Source organism: Salvelinus namaycush, chromosome 3 (assembly GCF_016432855.1).
Source record: "Salvelinus namaycush isolate Seneca chromosome 3, SaNama_1.0, whole genome shotgun sequence".
NCBI lineage: Eukaryota > Metazoa > Chordata > Actinopteri > Salmoniformes > Salmonidae > Salvelinus > Salvelinus namaycush.
Window position 1 is genome coordinate 28,670,895 of NC_052309.1, and position 25,898 is coordinate 28,696,792.

Genomic DNA, 25,898 nt, shown 5'->3' on the forward strand with positions numbered 1-25,898 from the left:
TCAGAACCATCCAGAGTAGAGGTCAACCGATTATGATTTTTCAACGCCTACCGATACCGATTATTGGAGGACCCAAAAAAAGCCGATACCGAATAATCGGCCTAATTTTTTATTTATTTGTAATAATGACAATTACAACAATACTGAATGAACACTTTTATTTTAACTTAATATAATTCATCAATCAAATCAATTTACCCTCAAATAAATTATGAAACGTGTTCAATTTGGTTTAAATAATGCAAAAACAAAGTGTTGGAGGAGAAAGTAAAAGTACAATATGTGCCTTGTAAAAAAGCTAACGTTTAAGTTCCTTGCTCAGAACATGAGAACATATGAAAGCTGGTGGTTCCTTTTAACATGAGTCTTCAATATTCCCAGGTACAAAGTTTTAGGTTGAGGTTATTATAGGAATTATAGGACTATTTCTCTCTATACCATTTGTATTTCATATACCTTTGACTATTGGATGTTCTTATAGGCATTTTGGTATTGCCAGTGTAACAGTATAGCTTCCATCAATCTCCTCGCCCCTACCTGGGCTCCAACCAGGAACACATCGACAACAGCCAGCCTCGAAGCATCGTTACCCATCGCTCCACAAAAGCCGCGGCCCTTGCAGAGCAAGGGGAACAACTACTCCAAGTCTCAGAGCGAGTGACGTTTGAAACGCTATTAGCGCGCACCCCACTAACTAGCTAGCCATTTCACATCGGTTACACCAGCCTAATCTCGGGAGTTGATAGGCTTGAAGTCATATACAGCTCAATGCTTTAAGCACAGTGAAGAGCTGCTGGCTAACGCACGAAAGTGCTGTTTGAATGAATGCTTATGAGCCTGCTCCTGCCTACCACCGCTCAGTCAGACTGCTCTATCAAATATCAAATCATAGACTTAATTATAACATAATAACACACAGGAATATGAGCCTTTGGTCATTAATATGGTCGAATCCGGAAACTATCATTTTGAAAACAAAACGTTTATTCTTTCAGTGAAATACGGAACCGTTCCGTATTTTATCTAGCGGATGGCATCCCTAAGTCTAAATATTGCTGTTACATTGTACAACCTTCAATGTTGTGTCATAATTATGTACAATTCTGGCAAATTAATTACAGTCTTTGTTTGGAATAAATGGACTTCACACAGTTCGCAACGAGCCTGGCGGGCCAAACTGCTGCATATACCCTGACTGCTTGCACGGAACGCAAGAGAAGTGACACCATTTTCCCTAGTTATAAGAAATTCATGTTAGGCAATATTAACCAAATATGCAAGTTTAAAAATATATACTTGTGTATTGATTTTAAAGAAAGGCATTGATGTTTATGGTTAGGTACACATTGGTGCAACGACAGTGCTTTTTTCGCGAATGTGCTTGTTAAATCATCACTCGTTTGGCGAAGTAGGCTGTGATTCGATGAGAAATTAACAGGCACCGCATCGATTATATGCAACGCAGGACACGCTAGATAAACTAGTAATATCATCAACCATGTGTAGTTAACTAGTGTTTATGTTAAGATTGTTTTTTATAAGATTGTCACGATCGTTTGTAGAAACGGACCAAGGCGCAGCGTGATTACAGTTCCACATTTATTTATTAACAAAAACAATAAGCAATAAATGAACAACGAACCGCGACTACAGAGGTGCTACATACACTTACTCAAAATACACAATTCAATATCCCACAAAACACAGGTGGAAAAAAGGCTACCTAAATATAATCCCCAATTAGAGACAACTATTACCAGCTGCCTCTAATTGGGAACCATATCAAGCACACCAACATAGAAATATGAAAACTAGAACGCCACATAGAAATAATAAACTAGAACACCACATAGAAATAATAGACAAGAACACCCCAGCCACGCCCTGACCTACTATACCATAGAGAAACAATGGCTCTCTATGGTCAGGGCGTGACAAAGATAAGTTTAATGCTAGCTAGCAACTTACCTTGGCTTCTTGCTGCCCTCGCGTAACAGGTAGTCAGCCTGCCACGCAGGCTCCTCGTGGAGTGCAATGTAAGGCAGGTGGTTAGAGCGTTGGACTAGTAACTGGACGGTTACAAAAACAAATCCCCGAGCTGACAAGGTAAAAATCTGTCGTTCTGCCCCTGAACTAGGCAGTTAACCTCTCTGGGGCAGGTGGGACGCAAACGTCCCACCGGCCAATAGCCAGGGAAAATACAGCGCGCCATATTCAAATAACATGATATAAAAATCTAACTTTCATTAAATCACACATGTAAGATACCAAATTAAAGCTACACTCGTTGTGAATCCAGCCAACATGTCAGATTTCAAAAAGGCTTTTCGGCGAAAGCATAAGATGCTATTATCTGATGATAGCACAACAGTAAACAAAGAGAGTAGCATAATTCAACACTGCAAGCACGACACAAAACGCAGAAATAAAATATAAATCATGCCTTACCTTTGACGAAATTATTTTGTTGGCACTCCAATATGTCCCATAAACATCACAAATGGTCCTTTTGTTCGATAAATTCCGTCGATATATATCCAAAATGTCAATTTATTTGGACCGTTTCATACAGAAAAACACAGCTTCCAACTTTCGCCAAGTCACTACAAAATATATCAAAAGTTACATGTAAATACGTGTTCAATACAAAAAGAAAACAAACTGACGCAACTTTTTTCGTAACGTGCCTCTTCTCAAAAAATGTACTTCATGTGACCCTCATTTACGATAGCCCTACTTCTTCACTACACAAAGGAATAACCTCAACCGATTTCCAAGGACTGGTGACATCCAGTGGAAGCGGTAGGAACTGCGCGCAAGTCCATTAGAAATCTGGTGTCTCTAAGAAATCTCATTGAAAAGACAGTGACATCAAAAAAATACAAATTCTGAATGGTTTGTCCTCAGGGTTTTGCCTGCTACATAAGTTCTGTTATTCACACAGACATGATTCAAACAGTTTTAGAAACTTCAGAGTGTTTTCTATCCAAATCTACTAATAACATGCATATCTTATATTCTGGGGATGAGTAGCAAGCAGTTGAATTTTGGCATGCTATTTTTCCGAAAGTGAAAATGCTGCCCCCTGCCCTCAAGAAGTTAACCCACCGTTCCTAGGCCGTCATTGAAAATAAGAATTTGTTCTTAACTGACTTGCCTAGTTAAATAAAGGTGTAGAAGGCCTCCCGGGTGGTGCAGTGGTCTAGGGCACTGCATCGCAGCGCTAGCTGCACCACCAGAGACTCTGGGTTCGCGCCCAGGCTCTGTCGCGACCGGGAGGTCCGTGGGGCGACGCACAATTGGCCTCGCGTCGTCCGGGTTAGGGAGGGTTTGGCCGGTAGGGATATCCTTGTCTCATCGCGCACCAGCGACTCCTGTGGCGGGCCGGGTGCAGTGCGCGCTAACCAAGGGAGCCAGGTGCACGGTGTTTCCTCTGACACATTGGTGCGGCTGGCTTCCAGGTTGGAGGCGCGCTGTGTTAAGAAGCAGTGCGGCTTGGTTGGGTTGTGTTTCGGAGGACGCATGGCTTTCGACCTTCATCTCTCCCGAGCCCGTACGGGAGTTGTAGCGATGAGACAAGATCGTAATTACTAACAATTGGATACCACGAAATTGGGGAGAAAAGGGGGTAAAAAAAGAAAAAATTAAATTAAAATAAAGGTGTAGAAAAAAATACAGATTACCGATTGTTATGAAAACTTAAAATTGGCCCTAATTAATCGGCCATTCCGTTTAATCGGTCGACCTCTAGTCCAGAGTAGTGATGCTGGACGGGCGGGCAGGTGTGGGCAGCAATCGGTTGAAGAACATGCATTTAGTTTTACTTGCATTTAAGAGCAGTTGGAGGCCACAGAATGAGAGTTGTATGGCATTGAAGCTTGTCTGGAGGTTTGTTAACACAGTGTCCAAATAAGGGCCAGAAGTATACAGAATGGTGTCGTCTGCGTAGAGGTGGATTAGAGAATCACCAGCAGCAAGAGCGACATCCTTGATGTATACAGAGAAAAGAGTTGGCCCGAGGGTTGAACCCTGTGGCACCCCCATAGAGACTGCCAGAGGTCCGGACAACAGGCCCTCCGATTTGACACACTGAACTGTGTCTGAGAAGTAGTTGGTGAACCAGGCGAGGCAGTCATTTGAGAAATCAAGGCTGTTGAGTCTGCCGATAAGAATGTAGTGATTGACAGAGTCAAAAGCCTTGGCCAGGTCGATGAATACAGCTGCACAGTATTGTCTCTTATCGATGGCGGTTATGATATCGTTTAGGACCTTGAGCGTGGCTGAGGTGCACCCATGGCCAGCTCGGAAACCAGATTGCATAGCGGAGAAGGTACGTGGGATTTGAAATGGTCGGTGATCTGTTTGTTAACTTGGCTTTCGAAGACCTTAGAAAGGCATAGTAGGATAGATATAGGTCTCTAGCAGTTTGGGTCTAGAGTGTCTCCCCCTTTGACGAGGGGGATGACCGCGGCAGCTTTCCGATCTTTGGGGATCGCAGGCGATACGAAAGAGAAATTGAATAGGCTAGTAATAGGGTTTGCAACAATTTCGGCAGATAATTTTAGAAAGAGAGGGTCCAGATTGTCCAGCCCGGCTGATTTGTAGGGGTCCATTTTTTGCAGCTCTTTCAGAACATCAGCTATCTGGATTTAGGTGAAGGAGAAATGGGGGAGGCTTGGGCAAGTTTCTGTGGGGGGTGCAGGGCTGTTTACCGGGGTAGGGGTAGCCAGGTGGAAAGCATGGCCAGCCGTAGAAAAATGCTTATTGAAATTCTCAATTTATTTATCGGTGGTGACTTTGTTTTCTAGCCTCAGTGCAGTGGGCAGCTGGGAGGAGGTGCTCTTATTCTCCATGGACTTTTTTGAGTTTGTGCTATGCAAATTTCTGTTTGAAAAAGCTAGCCTTAGCTTTCCTAACTGCCTGTGTATATTGGTTCCTAACTTCCCTGAAAAGTTGCATATCGCGGAGGCTATTCGATGTAAATGTAGTACACCACAGGATGTTTTTGTACTGGTCAAGGGCAGTCAAGTCTGGAGTGAACCAAGGGCTGTATCTGTTCCTGGTTCTACATTTTTTGAATGGGGCATGCTTATTTAAGATTGTGAGGAAAGGACTTTTAAAGAATAACCAGGCATCCTCTACTGATGGAATGAGGTCAATATCCTTCCAGGATACCTGGGCCAGGTCGATTAGAAAGGCCTGCTCGCTAAAGTGTTTTAGGGAGCGTTTGACAGAGATGAGTGGTGGTCGTTTGACCGCAGACCCATTGCGGACGCAGGCAATGAGGCAGTGATCGCTGAGATCCTGGTTGAAGACAGCAGAGGTGTATTTGGAGGGCAGGTTGGTTAGGATGATATCTATGAGGGTGCCCGTGTTTACGGATTTGGGGTTGCACCTGGTAGGTTCATTGATAATTTGTGTGAGATTGAGGGCATCAAGCTTAGATTGTAGGATGGCCGGTGTGTTAAGCATGTCCCAGTTTAGGTCACCTAACAGCACGGGCTCTGAAGATAGATGGGTGGGCAATCAATTCACATATGGTGTCCAGTGCACAGCTAGGGGCAGAAGGTGGTCTATAGCAAGCGGCAATGGTGAGAGACTTGTTACAGGAAAGGTGGATTTTGAAAAGTCGAAGCTCAAATTGTTTGGGCACAGACCTGGATAGTAAGACATAACTCTGCAGGCTATCTCTGCAGTAGATTGCAACGCCGAGGTCTCTGACCTCCTCCCTTTAGGTCATCTCATCGTCGGCAGTGTCAGGCCTACCACCGTTGTGTCGTCTTTAAACTTAATGATGGTGTTGGAGTCGTGTGCTGCCACGCAGTTGTGGGTGAACAAGGAGTACAGGAGGGGACTAGGCACACACCCCTGAGGGGCCCCCGTGTTGAGGGTCAGTGTGGCAAATGTGTTGTTGCTACCTTCACCACCTGGGGGCGGCCCGTCAGGAAGTCCAGGATCCATATGCAAAGGGAGGTGTTTAATCCCAAGGTCCTTAGCTTAGTGATAAGCTTGGAGGGCACTATGGTGTAGAATGCTGAGGTGTAGTCAATGAACAGCATTATCATGTAGGTGTTCATTTTGTCCAGGGGGTAAAGGGCAGTGTGGATCATCTGTGGATCTGTTGTGGCGGTATGCGACTTGGAGTGGTGCCAGGGTATCTGGGATGATGATGTTGATGTGAGCCATGACCAGCCTTTCGGAAAATTTTGTGGCTACAGATGTGAGTGCTACGGGGTGATTTAGACCTGCCATTTAGACAGGTTACCTTGGCGTTCTTGGGCACAGGGACAATGATGGTCTGCTTGAAACATGTAGGTATTACAGACTGGGTCAGGGAGAGGTTGAAAATGGCAGTGAAGACACTTGCCAGCTGGTCAGAGCATGCTCTGAGTATGGGTCCTAGTAATCCCTTTGGACCTGCAGCCTTGTGAATGTTAACCTGTTTAATGGTCTGACTCACATCGGCTATGGAGAGCGTGATCACACAGTCATCCGGGAACAGCTGGTGTTCTCATGCATGGGTCAGTGTTGTTAGCCTTAGGGCGAGCATAGAAGGTATTTAGCTCATCTGGTAGGCTCCCTTCACTGGACAGTTAGCTGCTGGGTTTCCCTTTGTAATCCATGATAGTTTGCAAGCCCTGCCACATCCGATGAGCGTCAGAGCCAGTGTAGTAGGATGTGATCTTAGTCCTGTATTGACGCTTTGTCTGTTTGATGGTTCGTCGGAGGGTGTAGCGGGATTTCTTATAAACATCCGGATTAGTGTCCCACTCCTTGATAGCAGCAGCTTTAGCTCAGTGCGGATGTTTCCTGTAATCCAGGGCTTCTGGTTGGGATATGCACGTACGGTCACTGTGGGGATGATGTCGCCGATGCATTTATTAATGAAGCCGGTGACTGATGTGATAAACTCCTCAATGCCATCGGATGAATCCCAGAACATATTACCAGTCTGTGCTAGCGAAACACTCCTGTAGCTTAGCATCCGCTTCATCAGACCACTTTGTATGCATCTCTGTGTGTGGAGTAAGGGTGATATAGAGTTATTTCACCTCTAGTTGCACAGATGATATGCTGGTAGCAATTAGGTAAAACAGAGTTCAGTTTTCCTGCATTAAACTCACCTGCCACTAGGAGCGCCGCCTCTGGGTGAGCATTTTTTTGTTTGCTTATGGCCCTATACAGCTCGTTTAGTGCGGTCTTAGTGCCAGCTTCGGTTTGTGTTGGTAACTTAACAGCTACGAAAAATACAGATGACAACTCTTGGTTAATAGTGTGGTCTACAGTTTATCATGAGGTATTCTAGCTCAGGCAAGCAGAACCCTCAGAAAACTGGACATAAGAATGTTCTTGCAATGTTCTCATGAAAAGTCTAGAACCTTAATGTCTTATATTCTGAGAACATGTCAACCATGTTTTCTGTATGTTTCGTGTGATGTTGATGAAATATTCTAGTAACCCTCAGTGGATAGAATGTTCCCCTAACTAACACAAAACTAGACACTCAAACATTAGGGGAATGTTATGGGTAACATTACAAAAATGTTCTCTCTCCCTAGAATTGTTAGCTGGGTAAATAACACCTCAAGTGGACCCCTGCTCTGACCTGGGTCAACCAGCCAGCTAGTTATCTTACTGCACACACACACACACACACACACACACACACACACACACACACACACACACACACACACACACACACACACACACACACACACACACACACACACACACACACACATATATATATACACACACACACACAGGTGTATTCCAAAAACACTCCTCTCCTGAAATGGCATTGGTGCTCCAGCCAGTAGAATGAGGAGGAGGAGTTGGAGGGAGGTTTAAAAATATATCCACACAACCAGGCCGTTCAGACATTTTGATATTCTGTCTCTATCTTGGTCCGATCGGGAGGTCTTGATAAATCTCTTCCCACCGTGGGGACAGATAAGAGCAGCGCAGATTGAATAAAAAATAGCTAGGGAGAGATGGAGGGAACAAGAGAGAGGGGTACAGAGGAGATCTGAGATGTCTTTTAAGTTTGTTTTGTCTTGCAGATCCAGTTCAAGGACGCCCGCAGGCGAGGCAGCGGCAGCTCTCTCTCTCTTGCCGTGCCAACGATGCCACTCAAGGTCATATGAGCCAGCCCTGTGATATTAGACAGGAAGGGGGAGGGGTGACAGCAAGGGAGAATGAGGGGGGGGGCATATAAAAACATCACCCAACCACCAACTCCCTTCCCTTTCTACTGAGTAGCAAGGAGAAACAACCTTTAACTCACTCCACCATTCAATTTCCCAACATTTGGTTCTAAAGTGGGTTTTGTTGGAGTGGGAGTGTGACTGAGCTGGTTTGGTGATCATGAGTAACCTTGCCTGAGACCTGAACAGTTGCATTGGCACCATGGGTCACTGCCAAGGCTTTGGCATGGCGGCCTATTACGCTCTTCTGGCATACACTGCAGGAGACTCAGGTTTGAACCTTGTTGATCACAAGGGCACAGGGCGTTTTAAGGGCTGTAATGAGTGTCTTATTCTCTCTCGCCTCAGAGCCCAGAGATGCTTGGATAACTACTTATCCAACTGTTGTTGTTGCCAGCAATACACACACAGACAGAGCTATTTGAGTGGGATAAATCAGGTGATGGAGGGATAGTACAGAAAATGTCTTAAAGGTTCGATGCAGCCATCTTTATCTCAATATCAAATAATTTCCCTTGCACTGCGCTGCTTTGTAACCTTTTGCTTAGTTGTTTCGGTGGGCTGTCCCTCGTCATCTCTTCTGTAATCAAAGTAGTCCCAAAGTTTCCTTCTGCAGCTGCGGGTGTGGAGGTATGTTTTCATTTGAAGAAGCCATTATGTCTGCATTTCTCTCTCTTGCATGCTTCTCAAAGGTGGCTCACGCTGTGTCAGCTGCATGTGCAAGCGTAGCCTGGCTAGCTACTGCCCACTTGAAAAGATTCCGATAAATTACTAGACAGACTCGATCCTCTCAATTCGTATATGACATGAGACACATTTGACAGTAGAACTGAAAGTAACACAAATTCCAGTACCAAACCGTTTTTTATGTACTAGTATCAACAAAGCACCGATGTTTTGGTATACTGTGCAACACTAAAAGAGGACTCATCATTGTATCCTTGCCATTATGGTGTCTGTGACAGCATTGAAGCTATCTCCATTTTGAAGTAGTCCATTTTCATCTTCACGATTGCCTGATCGCTCCTGATGACCCAGTTGGACATGAATCTAATAGGGTCACCAGGAGAGATCAGCCAATGAAGTTGGAAGTCCCACCCAGTTGACTACATTAAAATGGTGGAAGCCCTCATTGGCACTGCCATGCTAAAACTGCCCTTTGACCACTAGAGGCCTCTATCATTCTCTAAGGTAACAATTACTGTAAGCACCTTACTGTGATTGTTTTAAATGAAAATGGTCATAAAGAAACAAAAATAGCTTCTTAGCAAAGAGTATCTGGGAATCTGTCTGTCTGGGAGTGGTCTGAATGGGGAGGGGAAAACTGAAAACTAGTTGTTATCGGCAGAGAGGTTTGGAACTCTCTTTCTTATTGGTCTATTAACTACACTGAACAAAACATAAACGCAACATGTAAAGTGTTGGTCCCATGTTTCATGAGCTGAAATAAAAGATCCCATAAATGTTCCATACACACAAAAAATATATTTATCTAGAATTTTGTGCACAAATTTGTTTACATCCCTGTTCTTTAGCATTTTATCCTTTGTCAAGATTAGGGCCTAATTTATTTATTTCAATGAATTGATTATATGAACTGTAACTCAGCAACATTTTTGAAATTGTTACATGTTGCGTTTATATTTTTGTTCAGTATAAATTACCACCTGGTTGGCCAAAACTAAGCTCTTACACTAAAAGTGCATTATCATAATTTTCACAATTTCACAGTATTATTCCAACCTTATAGTGTGGAAATATATATATGACACAGGAAAATCTAGTTTTAGACTGCGCTGTGCCTTTAAAGTTATTTAAAGATCCAATGGTTGTGGCCTCCAAATCCTCATCTGTTGACTTGTTTTGGCTGGTAGGAGTTAGAATACTGAAGGGATAACCCATTCATTCTGCTCTAGACAGACTAGCTGCTAACAAAAGAAAGTCAACAGGGTGCCTATTCTTGCTTCAAGAAACCTTCTGATGTTTTACTGAAGACTAGGCTGTTTCTCTTTTTAGCAGCTCCATTATTAAGAAGCATTATACCAAAACGGAGTAAATGAACCTTGCCTACACAGACTAACTACAGAATGGTGCTTGAGGGGATGGCTGCTGTTTTACGGGCTCCTAAACAATTATGCTATTCTGTGTGTTTTTTTTGTGTTGTTTGTATAAAAAAATTGTACATCATTTTTCTGCCACCATCCCCTATGACCGAAAAGAGCTTCTGTACATCAGAACAGCGATTACTCACCTCGGACTGAATTTAAAAAATGTATTTAACGAATCAGAGGCGAATGGATAATCCGCCTTTACCATCTGTCCTACTGGCGAACGTGCATTCACTGGAGAATAAACTGGATGAGCTCTGTTCGAGACTATCCAACCAATGGGACATTAAAAACTGTAATATCTTATGTTTCACCGAGTCGTGGCTGAACGAGGACATAGTTGGCTGTATTTTACGAGCATCGGCAAAACAGAACTAACCTCCGGTAAGACTGGGGTGGTGGTCTGTGTCTATTTGTCAACTAAAGCTGGTGCGCGATTTCTAATATTAAAGGTTAAAGTCTCAAGGTTTTGTATTCGCCTGAGGTAGAGCACCTCTTGATAAGCTGTAGACCACACTATTTACCAAGAGAGTTTTCATCTGTATTTGTTGTATTTGTCTATTTACCTCCACAAACCGATGCAGGCACTAAGACCACACTCAACAAGCTGTATAAGGCCATAAGCAAACAAGAGAATGCTCACCCAGAAGCGGCGCTCCTAGTGGCTGTGGACTTTAATGCAGGAAAACTTAAATCCGTTTTACATCATTTCTACCAGAGCGTCATATGTGCAACCAGAGGGGGAAAAAACTCTAGACCACCTATACTCCACACATAGAGACGCGTACAGGCTCTCCCTTGCCTTCCATTTGGCTAATCTGACCGTAATTCCATCCTCCTGATTCCTGCTTACAAGCAAAAACTCAAGCATTGAACTACCAGTGACTCGCTCAATACTGAAGTGGTCTGATGACACGGATGCTAAGCTACAGGACTGTTTTACTAGCACAGACTGGAATATGTTCCGGGATTTATCCGATGGCATTGGGGAGTATACCACATAAGTCACCGGCTTCATCAATAAGTGCATCTACGACGTTGTCCCCACAACGTCGTACGTACACTACCATTCAAAAGTTTGGGGCCACTTAGAAATGTCCTTGTTTTTGAAAGAAAAGCACATTTCTGTCCTTTCAAATAACATCAAATTGATCAGAAATACAGTGTAGACATTGTTAATGTTGTAAATTACTATTGTAGCTGGAAACGGCAGATTTTTTATGGAATATCTACATAGGCGTACAGAGGCCCATTATCAGCAACCATTGCTCCTGTGTTCCAATGGCACATTGTGTTAGCTAATCCAAGTTTTAAAAGGCAAATTGATCATTAGAAAACCATTTTGCAATTGTGTTAGCACAGCTGAAAACTGTTGTCCTGATTAAAGAAGCAATAAAACTGGCCTTCTTTAGACTAGCTGAGTATCTGGAGCATCAGCATTTGTGGGTTCGATTACATGCTCAAAACGACCAGAAACAAATAACTTTCTTCTGAAACTCGTCAGTCTATTCTTGTTCTGAGAAATGAAGGCTATTCCATGCGAGAAATTGCCAAGAAACTGAAGATCTCTTACAACGCGGTGTACTACTCCCTTCACAGAACAGCGCAAACTGTCTCTAACCAGAATAGAAAGAGGAGTGGGAGGCCCCGGTGCACAACTGAGCAAGAGGACAAGTGCATTAGAGTGTCTAGTTTGAGAAACAGACGCCTCACAAGTCCTCAACTGGCAGCTTCATTAAATAGTACTCGCAAAACACCAATCTCAACATCAACAGTGAAGAGGCGACTCCAGGATGCTGGGCTTTTCTCTACAGTCACGAGTTTCAAGTTATGAATTATGAAATAGATTGTTTTAGTTTTTTGGCACCTGCCCCCTGAAAGGTCTGTGCACGGACCTAATTGCTAGTTGAGTCATACCAAAGACTCGAAAAATGGGATCCGATGCCTCTACTCTACTCAGCATTAAGGAGATGGATTGATTGTAAGGCCCTGCTTACATCAAGCTGCCTCACTCTACAGAAACAGTAGATAGGCTCCTGCCCTATGGGCCATTCTGGCTCGGACAAGGCTACTTAGACAAGAAGACGGAAACAAATCTTTGGTAACACTTGGTGTATATAGTCCCCAATAGATGTTTTATAGATGTTTAACTAGTTAACTTAACAAACGCTGCTACTTTTCAAACTAGCTAAGCATGCTGAAACCGAACCACAAACAACCTCCCCCCCATCTCAGTCAGTCTCACTTGTTCGATTTAGATCTTTTTTGTTGTTGATTAAACGGAAAACAATTTAGAGAAAACAATCAATAAGGAGCAATGGTGATTGGCCAGGGCATAAATCTTGCTGCTTCCTGTTTGGCAGGCAGTACTCACTGTATAATTTCTGCTGATTACTTCTCCCATTACTCAAAACAGATGTATTGGGAGATGATGAGTTATCCAATTAGGGGCTGTTTGTCAGCCATTTGATATCTGGTGTACTTCGAGACACAATGGAAAGTCCTCTATCTCGCTGTCTGTCTGTCTCTCTGTCTGTCTGGTGGGGCTTCCTCAGAACTTCTCCACCAGCATGGCTGATTAGACAGATGGTTTAGTGTGGATAAATTGTGGGACAGCTACCATTAAATTGAGTTTTTTTGTATTTGAAGAACAACTTACGATTATCCTCAACCAAGGGAGAAAGCCTTGGGAAACTTGCTGTTCTTTCTTTCTTTCTAGACAAGTCTCCTTTTACCTCTCCTTTATCATTTCATCACATCTGCAGGCTATTGATAGAGAGGAGACATTGTCATTGACAAATCTCCCGGGGAGAGAGAGAAAGAGAGGGGGGGGCTCTTTGAAATGTCAAACTCAGCCCCAGTGGAAAGGCTGTCAGTGAGCTCTGATAATGTCCAGTGTTAGTAAGAGAGAATGGCATAGGTGGTGGTTTGATATTAAACGTAATGTAATGCAAATAGTGACTTCAAAACCCTTCCTGACCCATTCCTCCTCCTTCTCACATTAGAGGTCAGACACACCGAGAAAACTGACGGCCGATAGGTACTTAGCACAGTAGGAAGCCGTTCTTTCAATTGCTAGAACAAAAGACGTACCTGCTGCGTACCGCCCTGATACCGATGAACCTGCCATTTCTACTTGTAAAATTGTCCTGCACGTCAGTGGCCGACAACTTGACTTTGAGCCAATCAAAGAGCACAAACCTCCACGGGGGTGGCCGACAGGAGTGACAAGAAAAAGTAAAAAAAGAGGCGGTAATCCACCCCCTTTTCATCATAATTGTTCTAACTAAAACAATAAACCTGCATAATACATCTTATTTTTCTAAACCACGTTTTTAAACAAACATTATAATAATTCACTGTGGTAATTTAATGATAATTCTTCTTCCGGTGTTCTCTGCATTGTGCATCCCATAAAGAGTGAAAAAATGTAAGATAAAGATCAATACATAATAGTAAATAAGGTTATCCAAACAATAATTATATCCCTAGAGCAGTAAAATAATATACATACATATACATACATATGCATACATACATACACTACCATTCACAAGTTTGGGGTCTCTTAGAAATGTCCTTGTTTTTGAAAGAAAAGCACATTTTTTGTCCATTAAAATAACATAAAATTAATCAGAAATACAGTGTAGATATTGTTAATGTTGTAAATGACTATTGTACCTGGAAAAGGCTTATTTTTAATGGAATATCTACATAGGCGTACGGAGGCCCATTATCAGCAACCATCACTCCTGTGTTCCAATGGCACGTTGTGTTAGCTAATCCAAGTTGTCATTTTAAAACGCTAATTGATCATTAGAAAACCCTTTTGTAATTATGTTAGCACAGCTAAAAACTCTTGTCCTGATTAAAGAAGCAATAAAACTGGCCTTCTTTAGACTAGTTGAGTATCTGGAGCATCAGCATTTGTGGGTTCGATTACAGACTTAAAATGGCCAGAAACAAATAACTTTCTTCTGAAACTCGTCAGTCTATTCTTGTTCTGAGAAATGAAGGCTATTCCATGCGAGAAATTGCCAAGAAACTGAAGATCTTGTACAACGCGGTGTACTACTCCCTTCACAGAACAGTGCAAACTGGCTCTAACTAGAATAGAAAGAGGAGTGGGAGACCCCGATGCACAACTGAGCAAGAGGACAAGTACATTAGAATGTCTAGTTTGAGAAACAGACGTCTCACAAGTCCTCAACTGGCAGCTTCATTAAATAGTACCCATGCAAAACACCAGTCTCAATGTCAACGGTGATGAGGGGACTCCAGGATGCTTGCCTTCTAGGCAAGCATGCCTTTTAAAATGATTAACTTGGATTAGCTAACACAACGTGCCATTGGAACACAGGAGTGATGGTTGCTGATAATGGGCCTCTGTACGCCTTTGTAGATATTCCATAAAAAATCAACCGTTTCCAGCTACAATAGTCATTTACAACATTGACAATGTTTTCACTGTATTTCTGATCAATTTGAAGTTATTTTAATGGACAAAAAATGTGCTTTTCTTTCAAGAACAAAGACATTTCTAAGTGACCCCCAACTTTTGAATGGTAGTGTACATACATACATATACACATACATACATACATACATACATACACACTGTATATATACACATACATATATACATACATACGTAACGTAACATATACAGATAAATAAATACTGATTAAGGAAACACATATAATTGTATGTGTGGGGTACAGAAATAAGGTAGTCATTAAAAAAACAAAAAAACATTTTAAACACTATTATTGCACACAGATTTAGTCCATGCAACTTATTATGTGACTTGTTAAGCACATTTTTACTACTGAATTTATTTAGGCTTGCCTTAACAAAGGGGTTGAGTACTTATTGACTATAGAAATTTCAGCTTTTCATTTTTAATTAATTTGTACAAATTTCAAAAACATAATTCGACTTTGACATTATGGGGCATTATGTATAGGCCAGTGACAGAAACATTTATATTTAATCCATTTGAAATTCAGGCTGTAACACGACATAATTTGGAAAAAGTCAAGGGGTGTGAATACTTTCTGAAGGCACTGTCTGTCCTCCATTGCCTCCCTCCCTCGATCCCTCTCTCTCCCCTGCTCTCTCCCGCTCTGCTGTGCTAGGCTGTGTGTGTGTGTGTCTGTGTGCGTATGTTTGAGGGTGACAGCTGCCTAATTGGGCATTCTCCCCTTGTTGGAGCGGCTGCCTCTCTTCTCTCCTCCAGCCTGGGCCGGGGCTGCTGACGAATGGCAGCGGATTACAGATGAGGACACGGTGACCCCCCCGACCTTGCCGCGCTGTTGCGTGGGAGGGAGGAGGTTTAGGAAAGGAGAAGGGGGGTGGGGTGGGGTGGGGGGTGGAGCGAACTGCATCGGGTCACCGGAGGATGAGGACAGGGGAAGGTGGGGACTGCCAGGTGGCTGCGCGGCTGATGACAGAGTGTCACATGACAGGGGCCCCATGTCAGTATGTCAAGGGCACAAGCCTTGTGGCACGAACACTGCGGCATTTTCCCCTTCTTTTATTTATTTATTCACACTCTGGCTGGGGTATTGGTCAGTCGGGCAGCAGCAGTAGCACAGACGATGGCAGATCCCTGAGTGTGAAGAATTTACATTTCTACCCCTACTCCCTTCCACCCCCTTCCCCTCCACCCCACCCCCCTGCTATGCGTGTTAGACTACCAAGGTGAGGTTGCGTCCTCTTGTTAAGAGCGATTAATGGCACTCGTTATGTACATAATGAAATATCCCTGCTGATGCATAGGGTGGCGTTCTCCTCTCTCTCCTATCTGTGCTCCACGGCTGGCCTGTCTCTGTGTGCACACACACTGGGACCGAGGACGCACTGCTCCTACCTCCACGTAGAGAGACAGACAGACACACTAGAGGAACTGTTTGATACTGTGGAGACAGATAAAGAGCCAGAGAATGAGACCCCCCTCATAAACCATCTCTGTCAATTCATGGTTGTCAAGTTTGTGCCCTTCATTTTAAATGTACACAACACCATGAAGCAGTGTTCATGAAGTATGTTCAGAGAGAGAGAGAGAGAGAGGGAAAGAGAGAGAGAGAGAGAGAGAGAGAGAGAGAGATGGAGAGAGAGAGAGATAAAAGAGGCATGGTTTGCCAAAGGTTCCATTTTGACTGTAGGTGTAAATTTAGCTCTAATCGTGTTGTGCTGTGAGTTATTTTATAACTGTTCTCCTGCTGCAGATTTTTATGTTGACCTCGTTTTAGTAGGGCGAGACACTTCTGGGTTGTTACAGGTTTTATTTTGACCTCATTGTGTGAGTGGATGAGTGTGTGAGTGTGTGTTTGTATTTTTGTTTGTGTGTGTATGTGTGGCTGTGCTATTCAGTGCCTGAGTCAAGCTGTGCGAGCTCTTTAATCCCACGGCCCGGTGCACGTAGGCCTGATTAGTGGCAGCAGTTATCTGTGCAGAAGACAGCACGCTCTCCTTTAGCGTTTGGTCAGGTCTGGGGCACAGGGGGATGTCAAGTCATGAGAAAGGTGAGCGAGGAAGGAGAAAGAGAGAACGAACAGAGGGAGGGAAGGAGAGAGAGAAGAAGGAGAAGGGGGATGAGAATGAGGGAGGGTAGGGCAGTATAGGGCCTGATTAATATTCTGCAGAGCGCTCCTGCCAGTAGAGCACATTGATTACTACACTTTACCTGTATCAGCCTTCACAGCTAAGGATGACATGGTAGGGGAGAATTATGTGTGTCTGTGTTCACCACGCAATCAGAGAAGACTTGTGTTAGCTAGCCTAGCCTGCTTAGGGTAGCATTCACTACAGACTGCTACTGAATTATTCCTGCTGTCGGTCTTTCTACTGTATGTATCACTACATAGCCTAGTCTGCTTCCATTACTAAAAAGTAAAAGCGATGATGGAGGGTTGGTGCCAATGACTGTATATATAAATGGAAAACCAATTGATCAGGTGACACAATTCATTCTTATGTGAAGACTTAATAGCGCATTAAAGCCAAATGAAGTCGGTTAAGCTACTCCAGGAAGTGGCGTTGCAGGCTAACTCAGTGCTGCCCCCTCTCATTGAGTAACTCAAGTTGAAGGCCTGTACTGTCCTGCACACACTGCAGTGCTTCAATGAATGCTTACTTGTTACTAGTAACTGGAACGTACTGTGTGTGTGTGCGTGCGTGCGTGCGTGCGTGCGTGCGTGCGTGCGTGCGTGCGTGCGTGCGTGCGTTGTTAGCCAGTTAAACCCTTCAGTCAGTGTGGAGGGGGCAGGGTGTTATGGCCTACAGCCCTGGAGTTGAGATCAATTTAATTTACATTCAGATGATTCATTTGAGATTCCCAATTCTACAATTTAAAAGTGCTATTTGATTTCAGTGAGGATTTTTCACATTCTTGAACTGTAATTTTCTATTCACTTCCTGAATTAAAACGGAAATGAGCCCTAACCCTGATCAGGACAGTATGGAGGGATGTGTAGCTACTAGCTAGCTAGCAGAAGTACTGTAGTATAATAGCACTGAAGTGTTTGTGGTTTAGCTCAAGCTGTAGCACAAGCAGGGCCGGCGTTCAGGGCGGGCCTTAGGGGGCCTGGCCCGCCGTACCGTACCTCCTTGCCCGTCCAAATAAAATATTTAAATATTTATCATTTATTTGACTGAGACGCTCTCCAACAGAAAGATGCATCAATCTCAGTTAAAGCATCCGATTGAGCGAAACAGCTCCCCTCTATGGGAATAATATGCAGACCTAAGCTTGTCGTCTGCCTTCGTCCCTTTGGGACAAATACTCTTATTGTTAGGGCGGAGACATGAGCATCTCATCATTATATACAGATCTTTGGTTCCAGTCTCTTGCGAATTGGAAAGGAAAGTTTGCTCGTGCACAGTGCACTGTCGGGATGCTGGATTGTCCAAAAGTATATTGATATTTGGCCAAAATTATATAATTACTCCTGTCTAAATAAAATCATTCAAAATACTTCACCAAGGAGCATGACTTAGCCACAGAGGATCATTAGCTTCTTTAAAAATGTTTTGCTGTGGATTGTTTCAAATCACAAGTGTGTTTGGGAAGCCCACAATTTGGGTAGTGCATGTGGTAATAGGTCTAGCTGATTGAGGTGCGGCTGTCAGTGAAAAGCATCTAAAATATGTGTGAACATAATGTGTCTTGAGTGTAATTTAAAATGTTGCATCAAGAAGAAGGGGAGGGGGTGTGGTGAAGATATGGTGTCTCTCTCCAGAATGCATGCGTATGTAGGAAAGTGCCCATTTGGCAATGTCTGATTCTGATTGTCTTAACTCACCACGTTACACCACACATTTTTTGTTCGCCTCATACAAGTTAACGAAGTCAGTTTTTTAACATCCACTGCGAATGATAGTTCCACAGCCTTTGAATCTTTCCAACACTTCTAGCCTCGATAATCACCAAGCCGTGTGAAAGAGCAAAATATCATGATCTCATGGTCCCATATATCCAGTGGAAATGCCATAAAAAACAGCTTTCTGTCCTGAGCTCACTGGCGCAGGAAATTTTCAGGGCCCAGAATAGGCTAGTTGATACAATGTTACAAGTTCGCAAGAGACAGCATCAGGCCGGACCAAGTGATGATTTGATACAATGTTGCACTTCACTAGCAGTAGCTCAAGTCAAGACAGATAAAAGAGAGGCAGACAGGTGGAATAGAGAGATGAATGTGATTGAAAGAACCAGAATTTTCATCGGGATATTTTCTACTGTTTTTATTCATCAGCTTTAGGCCCATGTATTTGACTTAGTTGACGATGAACGTTGTAGGCTTACTGCTGCATCTCTGACTTCTATGCCCTCGTTTCTTTAGCCTCTAATGGATCACAGTGTATCAGTTTGTCCATATGGCAGAGGCTAGTGCTCTCGGCATAGTTTCATTTTAACTTTGAGATTTTTATCTTTTTACTTCAGATTTTTATGATTAACCACGAGACAATGATTTTGGGAACTAAAAAGTTATTATTGAAATTAAACTGTTCCAAGAAAATGCGCATATAGAAATAATCATAACTGCCAAGCAGATCGGTAGAAATGGTAGGTTAAATAGTAAGCTTCCCCAAACTTGAAACTCACAAGCTGCCTATGGTCTTTACTATTACAGCCATTTAAAATATTGCGTGCACACAAAGGAGGTCCTGTGAAAAAACGTGCCCCCCTATGGAATTCAAAGGCCCATCCAACTGATTCGTTCTGGCGCCGGGTCTGAGCACAAGGAGTACTGGATCTAGCTTAGAGCTCCAGGGGTATGTGTAGTCCTAATCGTGTTGAGGTGTCCTGGGATGTTTATTGGCATATGTTGGCTTCTGGCCTGACAACTAGATTGGTGCTGCTGCTGTGCTGCCCCTGCCCGAAAATTTCTTCCAAAAGGTAATGCATAATTGTTGTTTCCTTTAGTGGGTTAAGTGCACTTAATTGATTAAAGATATGTGTTTAATTGTGTGACTCTGAATGAGAGGATATTCTTAGTTGTATCAAGAAACAGAAAAAGTAGAATGGTGGAAAGAGAAATGATATAGCCCATTGTACCCAAATCATGCCCCACCCTGCCCTTCCCAGAGCTCACTGTGGGCAGAAACATTAGAATGATTGAAAGACTCCTGGCGAAGTAGGTCACTGGAGGCATTATGAATTGTGAAACGATGGGCGAGAATGCAAAGATGTTCCCTCTTTTTTTGTCACTTAGTCCTCTGTCACAGGATGGCCATCCTATTCACAAAGCATCCCATAATTACTCATCCTATAATCAGCAGACTACTCCTTTAAACCAATAAAGACCTATCCTGCTGACTCCCACAGAGAGAGAGAGGGAGCTGTTTAGGATAGAAGCCAAGGATATTATGGAATTTGTTCATTAAAGGCCAGGGTTTTTTAGCATGGTTTAGTAGCCAATGTTCTGGGCAGTAGCAGCAGCCTGACACAGGGAGGGACAGATGATTTCAATGGAAAAGTGGCCTATTTACCTCAGCCATTATCATCATGATCGCCAGCCCAGTGGTCTGGTTCAATACCTTCAAAGGGCTTCTAGATGACTAGATGTGTCCTTTGACTTCATGGCCCTGGGCTAATCAGCTGTTCTGGCTTCCAGTTCCTCCAACCTCAATCACCCTCAGCTGAGGCCACTTCCCATGGAAAATGGCTTGTTGCTTTGGGGTGGGAATTGTTTTGTGTGTATTTTGAATAGACAATGTTAGCATAAGATTAGCATGGAGGCCCAATAGGAATGAATTGGTATAGATTGGTAGCGGCCACAGCTCATTAACATATGGGAATGTGTGCGTGTGTGTTGTAATTAACACACTAATTCCCCAGCCCGCTCTCTCTCAGGAAATTGCCCTTGGGTGGGTCTTCCACCGCCACACAAATATTTACTATGGACACAAACATTTTGATAGCCTTGCTGTTCTATTGTGGACCCAGGGCCATGCAGGCCATCCATGCAGGCCAGGGCACAGTGGGGAAAGAGTGATATCATCCAGGGTCGTCTGGATTTGGCTGTGTCCTCCCCTCTGATCATCCTGGCAGTCTGCTAGGCTCTGAATCGCTTAGATGACTCATCAATGTGCATGAATTATTTTCTGTTGTCCCACCGAGAACTCTTTGTACTGATGTGTACAGAAGTTAAACCCCCCTCTCCTCTCATCAAGGTCTGACACTGACATAGGCCAGGAACTGTAACTGGGGAACTCTGTTCGGTTCATGTTTAGTCAGACAGTGATGTTAGTGTTAGGTCATCATGCAATGTTCATATTCACATGTTAGACTGGGGAGTATGGCTGTTTCAACAGGAGGGTGTGTGTTTAGAGTGTGGACGAAGTACAGCTTTGTGGTTTTGAGTCCCACGGTAATGTCAGTGTGTTTTGGAATTCTAACCCCTTTTAAACATTGTGTGTTTGAGCTACAGATTGCTCGGTTGTTGCATTGGATTTGTCTTCTGCATCTGCTGATACAAACCATTCGCTAGAGCGGTGTTTGTGAGCAAGGGCGGAAACAAAAACAGTTCTTCTCACATAAATGTCTGTAAAGTCTGAACTAATTGAGCTTCAAACTATTATGACCTCACTATGAAAAACTTGAGACTCTCAGGAACACGTTTTGCTTCTATGACTATGACGCTCACAAGCCACACGAGTCGTTAGAAGGGAAGAGATTCTTCTACATAGAAGATCATAGGAAATCATTGTGTCTATAATACTCTAATAAGCTCACATAGTTGCTGTCACAAACTATAAACTTCACACAGTTGTCACTAACTATATGATATATTAATTACACACTGGGCAAACAATTTATATAGTTACAACATTCTTTTAAATACATTTTTTATCATGTTTTTGCTATGTGGACCTTATTTGTTTATTGACATTTGTCAATAAAGCTCATGAATGCAACTGTTTTGTGTCAAATAGTTTTGTCTTCTACTTGTAGCCCTGGTTGTCCTTAAAATAAAATGGTAAAACACTTCCATGTGATGCAAGCAGATTAATAAAAGTGAATTTCAATGTTTTCACTGTGGGAGGCCTGGGACCAATGGAGTTCCTTTTTTCTTTAGTGTGTGTGTATGTGTATGTGTGTGTGTGTGTGTGTGTGTGTGTGTGTGTGTGGTGTGTGGTGTGTGTGTGGTGTGTGAGAGAGAGAGAGAGAGAGAGAGAGAGAGAGAGAGAGAGAGAGAGAGAGAGAGAGAGAGAGAGAGAGAGAGAGAGAGAGCATGTGGGAGTGTGTGCACTATGCATGAGTTGTTTGGTCAATGCGGCCTTAGAATTGGGTCAGAGTGCCCTAGTTCTTGTGTGTGTGTGTCTGTGTGTGTGTGTGTGTCCGTGTGCGTGCGTGTGTGTTTTCCTTGTTACTTGGTCCTGATTTACTTATCTCTAACATAGTCTTTGGTTGTGGTCTCACGCTGTTCAGTAGCATGTTATTCTCTTGTTTACCTCTGCCAAGGTTAGACAGAGCTTTTAATTTGACTTCCCCACTGTGTGCAAGTTCACTTGTGTTCCCAGTTTGAACAATTGCATTTGGTCAGGTTGGCTTTTTGTCTTATTTAATCATGTCAGGCCCGGGCCATATTGAATTTACAAATGGCCGTCACGCTGCATGTGTAAGTGAGGTACCCTGTTGAGTATGTGCAGCAGGCTGGCCTGCAGATTACATGATATAATAGTGTTTAGGCATCGCCTCTCCTTTTAAATTCCTTTAACCTTGACTCCCCTTTAATGCAGGGAGAACACATCTGCCAGGCTGGTGTCAGACGTTAGTGATACACACCGCTCGGGCTGCATTGTCACTTTTTATTAACGCCCAGAGCTTTGCATGGACACCAGCTGTTGCGTCAAGTGGAAAGCCTGGGCGGTGTGAATGACCTTGACTTTAACTGCCTGCTCCTGTGGCTCTTCCCCTTTTTCATTCTTTTGTTTTGACTCATACATTTTAAATGGCTTAAATGGATTACCATTCCTGACAATGAAGGTCATTTAGGAAACTCTCATTTTGAGGAGGGTGGGGAGGGGGATTGAAGGTCAGACTTGGATATCTAATCCCTGACATCTGCATCGGGTCGTATTCATTCCAGTTTTCTGGTTATTCCACAGATGAAATAGCTGATGTGCACTGACCTTCCTGTTCCTAGTGCTTCTGGAGAAACGGAAGAGAGAGGAGAGGCGAGGAGAGGAGAGGAGAGGAGAGGAGAGGAGAGGAGAGGAGAGGCGAGGAGAGGAGAGGCGAGGCGAGGCGAGGCGAGGAGAGGAGAGGAGAGGAGAGGAGAGGAGAGGAAGGAAAGAGGAGGAGAAGAAAGGAGAGGAAGGAAAGAGGAGGAGAAGAAAGGAGAGAAGAGAAGCAAAGAGAAGGAGAGCAAAGTGGAGAGGAGTACAGGGGAGGAGAACGGAGGAGAGGAAAGCAGAAAGTAGAGGAGGAGAGTGACCAGTCAGTCGGGGGGGATGATAAAACTCTCGTCTCCATAGCTGTCTTCCCTTTCGCCCATGAACACTGTAGTAAAAATCACTTTAGAATGCGTTTAGGTGTCATTGCGTGACATTGTCAAAGATAATGGATAATCACCACGGTAACTGGAGTCGGTGGAGGGTGGCTCATTGGCCCTCTGGTGTCTCACCATGGAGATGGGGAGAGGGGTCATGTTTTGGTGGCCAGGAATGATATGACATGTTAACAGATGCGTAAGGTCATTTTCAATATATACACCAGGCGAGATAATGTAATAATAATACACACGCCCGTATCGCCTGTGCTGCTGAAAGCAGAGGGGGGTCTGGGCTTTAGGGGCTAGGCTTAGATGACAGGCTCCATATATTAAGGTCATTTATTTGTTCACAGTGCACAGTGCTGCCCCTGCAATTCCAGGCCTTTTTTACCTCTGTCATGGCTGCTGTCAAGGGCCCTGTCCTTCACAAAGTTCCCACCTATCCACAGACAGGACAGGGCACCTACCTACACTTAGATTTACATTATTACATTTACACCCTTTATTACATTTTATTTCCAGTTGATTATTATATTTTGATGGGTTATAGACAAGCTCAATGTCAAGCCTAAAATAGCTTGCCACCAGCCGAGAATATGTCCGGTTTTGAACATGCTGACAGTATGTAGGCCAGAATGCCAGTTCATTTTCAGGGTCTTTCACATATGTGGAATTTTTTCCATGGTCTGATTCTCAAGCACACACACACACACACTGTCTCGACAACTAATCTTGTGCGGACACACAATTCAGTCCCATTCAAAATACCATTTTAAATAAACCCTAAACCTAATTCTAACCCTAACCTGAACCGGAAAACCTAACCTTAACCTAAACCTATCCCTAGCTCCTAACCCTAACTCTAAAACTAACCCTAGCTCCTAAACCTACTTCTAACGCTAATTCTAACCTTAACCCTAAACCCCCAAGAAATTGCATTTGACCTGTGGCGAATATTAAAATGTCCCCAGTTGGTCAAATTTGTATTTGTTTATTATTCCAGTATAGTTAAACACTGCCACACATACACACACATACACCCCCCCCCCCCCCCCCCCCCCCAACACACACACACACACACACACACACACACACACACACACACACACACACACACACACACACACACACACAGGTCTCTAACTAAGTGACTATGTTAACTTGACGGTACACATGTATTTACGTGTTTACTGCTCCTACCAAAAGCATTCATTGTGTTCCTTTTTTAATTGAGTTAAGCCCTCGGGTCGGCCAGCATGGCGGGAAAATAGACCTAATCCTGCCATCTAAGATTAGCAGGACAGCAGACGTCAGATGGTCTGTCGCTCCAGTCCAGGGGGTGAGCAGGTTGGCTTTTGTTGTGGTCAGATTTGGGTCAACAGCATAAAGCTGGCCTTGAACTGTAATCGACGCTGATTGGCCAATCTCAGTTAAGTAATTTCTGATCTTGGCCATTCGTGTTCCTTGGCCAGACGTGTTCCTTAAAACCTTGAGTTACAGGCTGGGGTTCCTTTCCTTTTCTTGTTCCATCCTATTATTTCATTGCAGGCTGTCAGTTGGGCTAGCTGATCAACTGTTATCCCACAACTAATTCCCAACTATTTTCAATGTTGCACTTTGGTGGACATTACAGTTGTGCCAACCTGTGGACCTGGGCCATCCCATGAGATGGATTTCACTCAGATTATAGACAGCCTACTGTGCTGTTGTTGATCCTAGCTGCTTCATTACGCATATTAATATATAGGTTAGACTGATTGCATCATCACTGACCTCCAGTCATTATGATGGACTATACTGTCCTGTACCACGGTTAGTCTGCATCATCACTGACCTCCATAATTAAGGGATAAGGCTAAATCCTATCTGTCCTTTCGTTGCGACCCATATTATTTAGGTTAGACAGCATCATCTATGACCTTCATCAAAATCAAGGGCCTCATTGTAATCAAGAGCTTCACTATCCTGACTCCTGTCGTTGTGACATTGTATGTTGTCCATCCGGCGAGTCACGCCAAAGGTGGGGCAGGCAGGCAGCTTCAGGGAGAGACGTTGGGAGTCAGGCAGGCAAGCAGGAAGGCAGCTGAGGTGGCGGTGGAAACTCTGTATTAATTAACCCTGATGGGCCACGGCTCTGACTGTGTGACGTGGCCTGTAACCATGGAGACCAGCCTGACAGGGTTCACACTGCGGGTCTCTGAGGACATTGCCATGTCAACTGACAACAGTGGTCAGTCGCTTGAGTGTCAGTGTCTTGCCCTCCTGACAGTGGCACAGCCACAGTGTGACAGGTGCACCGGATCCACACACACATAAACAAACACAAAAACACACACACCTGGCATCTCGACCGAGCCATATCGTGTCTCTTCTCTGTGGAGGCCAGTGTCAGTACTGAGGAAACCTGTGCTGGCTTTGTACATAATAACCGGGCTCATGTCAAGTCAATGCAGTTCTGGTTTTGTGGAATACCTTCAGGGATAATGTCATTGACAATGAGAGCTGAAGTGCGGGTCCATATCTTGTCCAGACAGGGATCATCTGAGGCAGGTGGTGATAAGGCCAGTGCTCTCCATAGG

The 25,898-nt window shown here is 43.7% G+C and overlaps 1 protein-coding gene across 1 annotated transcript in view; it reads left to right on the plus strand.

Annotated features, from left to right (window-relative positions):
- LOC120045179 (nuclear receptor-interacting protein 1-like) overlaps nucleotides 1–25,898 on the plus strand; it is a 56,556-nt gene that overhangs the window by 23,226 nt on the left and 7,432 nt on the right. The window lies entirely within an intron of this gene.